Genomic DNA, 7,498 nt, shown 5'->3' with positions numbered 1-7,498 from the left:
AGGCTGTTTCTTTGTTGGCTTTGCCCATCTGTCATGAACACCAGAACAGTTACCATATCCCTCAGCTGACCCAATCCTCGTCTAGTTCAGAATTACAGCGGTATCACTGTACATATGCTGGACATTCTGCTCAAATCCAGAACAGTGTCTCACTTAGGGATGGAAAGATCTGTCAATTTCGGTTCTCACGGTTTCTCATTTTTCCAGTCTTTAATTCAATTTGTCACATTTCTGCAACAATTTGCATTTTTTTAAAAAAAAAATCCTCATGAAAATTCTCCAACATTTCAGTGTGAATTTCTCCTAATAAATACATTTTTGTAGGCAGTTTTAACTAACGTACACATTTTTGCAAGCAATTTCTCATCATATAATGCATTTTTGCATGTTATTTTCATTCGTATATTCACCTTCAAGCACACTTTTCCCTAACATATGTATTTTTGTAAACACTGGTTGGCAAACTGCATTGCAAAATTCAAATAAGTGTGAATTTGGAAGGATGGCTGTGTTTCGGTTCTCATATTGTTTTGTAAAGTGCAAATTTGATAGATTTGGCTTGAAATGCGAACTGAATTGAATTTCTCATGCATCCCTAGTCTCACTACAGGGTTCAGCAGCCTTCCCAGATGCCAACAACGAAGTTCTGGAGCTCAAAGGAACTATCATGTTAGATCAGTCTGTGTGCTTTTTGTATGCCTCTGTAATTTCCTCTCAGCTTATTCATTTGTAACATAAAGCATAATGTATGGAAGATACAAATGGGAGAAGGTGGCCTTATGATGCCCATCCCCAAGCTATTTATATGCAATAAGTGACCAATCACCTGCCACAAGGTTGGGACAATGCAAATTGGCATCACCAAAGCTGCTCGTAGGCCACGTCTGCAGCCAGGTGTTGGGGTAGAACAGGGTGGGAACCTGTGGCTCGCAGGGCAATCATGCCTGCTGATGTCACTTGTTATGTCATCTGATGTCATCAGAAAGGCAGAGTTAAATACTGTGTTGCCTGTGCACATCAACAGGGAACAAGGACATGCAGCTAAAAAAATAGGATTTAACCCCCCCTTCTTATCAGCTGATGAGCAGGGATTAAATCTTGCTCAATTCCATTGGATTCAATGCAAAATCAATGCATGGAATCTTCTGTTAAAATAAAGGGGGGAAACCTTCATTTTAGTTGCACTTTGCAAGATGCTTTGAAGTCCCCACTTTGGGACTTCAAAGCATCTTGCACCTGATGACATTGTGACATCAGGTGATTGACCGGTGGGTGGTCCCACCCACCTGTCAAATTTGGCCCACAAGGACCTGGTGCACGGATGAGGACCTGGCGCACAGAGCCAAAAAGATTCCCTACCCCTGAGGTAAAACGTGCATCAGGATAAGACAAGGCTTAGTGATTCAAGAGACAGAGCTATGTGCCAATGACTTCTCAGAATTTTTCTCCCTACTTGTGGGCAGAGAAATGAGGAGACAGTTTCACCAAATTTATCCAAGGGGAGGCGAAATTCTCCAACAGTTTCTCAGAGGTGGAGCTCGTCATTCATAGTGGCAGTAGTGCAGCCACGTTCTTTGTTTCCAGTGGGGTGGAGGTGCAATGCTAGCTTCCCATCAGGGCCACTACTGCTCCCCGTGAGGGAGAAGGTGAAGGATGAGGCAGTGAGAAGTTCAGTGTGGGTCCACCAGTGGAGCCAGTCTGGTACTCCTGCAGTATGCCCAGAGCTTAGAAAAGTTACTCTTTTAAACTACAGATCCCATCAGCCCCAGCCAGTACGGCCACTGGATTGGGTTGATGGGAGTTGTAGTTCAAAAAAGTAACTTTTCCAAACTCTGCATGCCCACACCATGCCACCACCTCTCCTCTCCCTCCCAGTAAGTGGCAGTGACCCTGCTGTTGGAAAGGTAGTATTGTGACTTTGCCCCAGTGAGCAACAGGAGAAACCTTTTTCCTTGTTTGTTGTGGGGGGTTTTTTTGTTTGCTTTGCTGCAGGTGGCAACATCTGTGTTGACAGCCTCATCACATTTTGTATCCTTTACCATGCCCTGGACCTAGCATCATTCTGGGGCATTGCAAGGGAGAGAACAGCAGCCACTACTAGGGATGGGTGAGAAATTTGATTCAGATTGCATTTCCAGCCAAATCTATTAAATTTGCTCTTTGCAAAACAATATGAGAACTGAAACACAGCCTTCCTTCAAAATTCACACTTATTTGAATTTTGCGATGCAATTCGCCAACCAACCAGAATTTACAAAAATACATATGTTAGGGAAAAGTGTGCATAAAAATGAATGTATTAGTGAAAATAACATAAAAATGCATTATAAGACAAGAAGTTGCTTGCAAAAATGTGCACATTAGTAAAGACTGCCTACAAAAATGTATTTGTTAGGAGAAATTCACATTAAAATGCTGGAGAAATTTCATGAGGCTTTTAAACACACACACACACACAAATTGCTCCAGAAATGTGTAGAACTGAATGTAAGATTGGAAAAATGAGAAACTTGAGAGAATTGAAATTGACAGATATTTCCTTCCTATAAAGGGATCCTCCAGACTTGGGGGGAGGGGTTGTGTATGTATTCAGCAATATGTCATTAATGCAACAATGACACAACAATGCTGATTTATACTGGACTGTCTACACATCATTCCACTTGTATTATTCTGCAATGCTTCCCAATGATATTTGTATTATTGACGTCAGCGGGGGGGCACTCTTGCACTATACCACAACAAAAGTGGGACAAAACAAAACCTCCTGAAACAGTTGTGGCATGAAAAGTTAGAGGATTTTAGCAGGAAGCTATGGAACATGCATCAATTGAAAACAAATCATCCTGAAATTTTTGCATGTGCGAACAGTATTGAAAGTAGGATTGCTTATACCTGTCCCCAAACCATCAAAAGCACATATGAACATGAATTGCACAATAAAAAGGGTGTCTATAGGGGCCCCAAGAATCATATTTCATTTTCCCAAAGGGAAAGACTCACCATGGCTTGAAAGCATTCAGCAGCACCAAGATTCCCTTGGATGATGCCTTTGGCCTTATCAGTACCAGCTTCTGAACAAGCCTCAGGGCCCTGGCTAAAAGCAGGAGGCAAGAGAGCCCATGGGCCAGTTTCAAACTAATGCTGTGCCCAAATCTATCCACCAACTTCTCAAAAATTTTCTTCCCCTGTAAAAGAGGCTTCCATTTTTTCTGCCTCATCTGTAGGGCACTTTGGAATGTATTTAGATGCAGGGTTTGCCAGTGTGGCACCAGTGGGTGCCAATGGGCCCGTCAGTACCTCCCATGGTACCTATAAAATATCTCAGTAAATAAAAACTCAAGAAATTCACAATGTCCAAGAGGCTGTTTGCTCTTCCTTCTCAGTTCCTGTTTGCACGAGATCATCCTCTCCTACAGTGAACATGTCCCCTGAAACACGCCCACTTTCATAGGACACCAGGACTTGACCCCTACCTTCCTATCTGTTCTAAACAGAGGAGAGGTATGTGACGTTCCCTCCTTTGGCTCCACCTGTCAGGTTCCCACCTGCTTGTGGCTACCGCCTTTCACTAGGCACCACCTTAGGACACCACCAGTCAGGATTGTCATTTTTATTTTTTTCTCACTCCGCTCTAGCACAGATCCCTCAAGATCCCACTGCTAGGCAGCACCACCAGCCACTCCCTGTAAACAATACTGCTGGAGACTTTGCCTTAGTCTCCCTATGGCTTGTTACTTTGTGTCTGGGTGCCCTTGCTGTCCACAACCCCCCTGTATCTTTGTCTATAAAGCATACAATCCTGGGTTGCTCTGGATACTTGATGTTACACTTTCTTCCTTCACCGCTGCCACCATTAGATACAGTTTCACTTCAGCCTTGGGAATTACCCTGCCCTACCTTCCGGTCTGTATATCCCCAGCCAAGGATCAGGCTTTTGGTAAACCGATAAAAGTATTTATTTGATAACACTAGGAAATAACAAGATTACTTTAGGAATGTTTAACAAGCGTATGGTTTCATATAGTGTCACTCTTATGTTTCCAGTTATATATATTCTGTCCAAATATCAGCCAAATATAATCCAACCCTCCCTCAGAACTCTGCCAGCCAACCCATCCAAATAACTCTCCACTAATGACTCTTCAACAACTCTCACCCACCGACCCACTCTCAACTGTCATCCTCCCATTTATATCTTCAGCCATTCAAACACTCAGCCAATCATCATCCAGCATTCTCCAGCCTTCCAACCCATGCTCTCCCCCTCTCATTCAATTCACTTACCATATATCCCTTAATAAACCCGCACTTACCATATTTACAGGTTTTAACATATAAGGACATCACAACGTGCAAAGAGTTTCTCTCTATGAGCAAGCACAGTGATGGCTGTTGTAGGTGCCTTTTTCCCCACTGAGGGGGCAGCTGATGGGGAAGCAGGCCCACACCATTTTATGGTCTCTTTTTCTGCTCATTTAGATGTGGCAGCCAATTTGTCTTTTGCTACATCCCTAGAGTAGCCATTTTGTGACGATTGCCCACAGCACTTTTTCAAAATTCCAAATGTGGCCAGCACTGACCCCAAATGGTTGGCGACTCCTGCTTTAGAATTTTGAGGGGTGTGTTGGCAGAGTGAGGCTGTAGATCAGCAGCCACACAAGGGATTGAGAATGTGTGTAGTGTGTGATGGTAGGCATGCATGTGTAGTGCACAGGAGGTGCATGCTGACAAGACAGGCTGGTAGTGCTGGTGGATAGGTGGGTTTATTTAAGCCCCATGCTGCCTGTATTGGTCAGGAATGTTCAGCCTTACAGTGCTGCTGGCCCAGGGCCAGCTGGTGCCCAAGGGTCCAGTCATGCCTGGCATTGGCCCTGGGCAACATGCCAGCTGGTTCGAGGTCAGTAATCAGAGCCAGGATCTAGCAGCCTCTGTGACGCCCTTCCCTGGTTCTCCCTGTCAGGTTCCCACCTGCTTGTGGCTACTGCCTTTCACTAGGCACCACCAGGGACACCACCAGTCCGGACCGTCCTTTATATGGTTTCTCACTCCACTCTAGCACAGATCTCACTAGATCCCACTGCTAGGCACCACCACCAGTCACCTCCTATAACCAATACTCCCAGAGACTTTGCCTGAGTCTCTCTCTAGCTGGTTACTTTTGTGACTGCGTGCTTATGCTGTTCCCAACCCCCTCGTATCTTTATATATAAAGCATACAACTCTGGGTTGCTCTGGATACTTGACTTGTTACTATTTCTCCCTTCACTGCTGCCACCATTAGATACTGCTTCTGTTCAGCCTTGGTAATTACCTTGCCCTCCCTTCTGGTCTGTATATTCCCCAGCCAAGGATCAGGCCTTTGGTAAACCAAAGAAGTATTTATTTACTAATAACAGGAAATAACAAGATTACTTTAGGAATGTTTCACAAGCGTATGGTTTCATATATGGTTACTCTTTATGTTTCTGTTCATATATATCCTCTTTAAATATCAGCCAAATCCAATCCAAACTTCCGTCAGAACTCTGCCAACCAACTCAACAACCTCTCTCTAACCGACTCTCTCTCCCACCTTCCAACCGACTCCCTCTCATCACTCACAAACTTCCATTTATACTTTCAGCCAACCAGCCACTCAGCCAATCATCATCCAGCACACTTCAGCTTCTCACCCATGTACTCCCCCTTTCTCTGTCAGTCAATTACCATACATCACCCAATAGACCCGCACATACCATATTTACAGATGCTAACTTACAGGAACATCACAGCCTCCTCCAGCAATTTGAGCCAGAATGAGGGAGGACAGCAGATCTGAATTGCTTTGTGTCAACCAGTGGCACCAGATTGGCCCGCTAGTCTCAGCTGACTCCTGGGCCAGAAGGTTATGGGTCATGGTGTGACTATTCCAGGTAAAATTCCCTGTAAGTCTCTTTTCTGACTCTCAGGCTCAATGCTACAGTGCACCAGTGTGTGATTCCAGGGATGTGTTCAATGATATTCTAAATAACTATTCCCTAGACCAGTTGGTCATGGAACCGACCAGAGGGACGGCAACCCTGGACTTAATCCTCAGTGGGGACCGGGACCTGGTGCAAGATGTAAGTGTTGTTGAACCGATTGGGAGCAGTGACCACAGTGCTATTAAATTAAACATACATGTAACTGGCCAATTGCCAAGAAAATCCAACACGGTCACATTTGACTTCAAAAGAGGAAACTTCACAAAAATGAGGGGATTGGTAAAAAGAAAGCTGAAAAACAAAGTCCAGAGGGTCACATCACTCGAAAATGCTTGGAAGTTGTTTAAAAACACTATATTAGAAGCTCAACTGGAGTGCATACCGCAGATCAGAAAAGGTACCGCCAGGGCCAAGAAGATGCCAGCATGGTTAACGAGCAAAGTCAAGGAAGCTCTTAGAGGCAAAAAGTCTTCCTTCAGAAAATGGAAGTCTTGTCCAAATGAAGAAAATAAAAAAGAACACAAACTCTGGCAAAAGAAATGCAAGAAGACAATAAGGGATGCTAAAAAAGAATTTGAGGAGCACATTGCTAAGAACATAAAAACCAACAACAAAAAATTCTATAAATACATTCAAAGCAGGAGACCATCTAGGGAGACAATTGGACCCTTGGATGATAAGGGAGTCAAAGGTGTACTAAAGAACGATAAGGAGATTGCAGAGAAGCTAAATGAATTCTTTGCATCTGTCTTCACAGTGGAAGATATAGGGCAGATCCCTGAACCTGAACTAACATTTGCAGGAAGGGATTCTGAGGAACTGAGACAAATAGCGGTAACGAGAGAGGAAGTTCTAAGCTTAATGGACAATATAAAAACTGACAAATCACCAGGCCCGGATGGCATCCACCCGAGAGTTCTCAAAGAACTCAAATGTGAAATTGCTGATCTGCTAACTGAAATATGTAACTTGTCCCTCGGGTCCTCCTCTGTGCCTGAGGACTGGAAAGTGGCAAATGTAACTCCAATCTTCAAAAAGGGATCCAGAGGGGATCCCGGAAATTACAGGCCAGTTAGCTTAACTTCTGTCCCTGGAAAACTGGTAGAAAGTATGATTAAAGCTAGATTAACTAAGCACATAGAAGAACAAGCCTTGCTGAAGCAGAGCCAGCATGGCTTCTGCAAGGGAAAGTCCTGTCTCAGTAACCTATTAGAATTCTTTGAGAGTGTCAACAAGCATATAGATAGAGGTGATCCAGTGGACATAGTGTACTTAGACTTTCAAAAAGCATTTGACAAGGTACCTCACCAAAGGCTTCTGAGGAAGCTTAGCAGTCATGGAATAAGAGGAGAGGTCCTCTTGTGGATAAGAAACTGGTTAAGAAGCAGAAAGCAGAGAGTAGGAATAAACGGACAGTTCTCCCAATGGAGGGCTGTAGAAAGTGGAGTCCCTCAAGGATCGCTATTGGGACCTGTACTTTTCAACTTGTTCATTAATGACCTAGAATTAGGAGTGAGCAGTCAAGTGGCCAA

The sequence above is a fragment of the Rhineura floridana genome, chromosome 12 (genome assembly GCF_030035675.1).
Source record: "Rhineura floridana isolate rRhiFlo1 chromosome 12, rRhiFlo1.hap2, whole genome shotgun sequence".
In the NCBI taxonomy this organism is placed as follows: domain Eukaryota; kingdom Metazoa; phylum Chordata; class Lepidosauria; order Squamata; family Rhineuridae; genus Rhineura; species Rhineura floridana.
Note: the sequence above shows the minus strand (reverse complement) of the source record.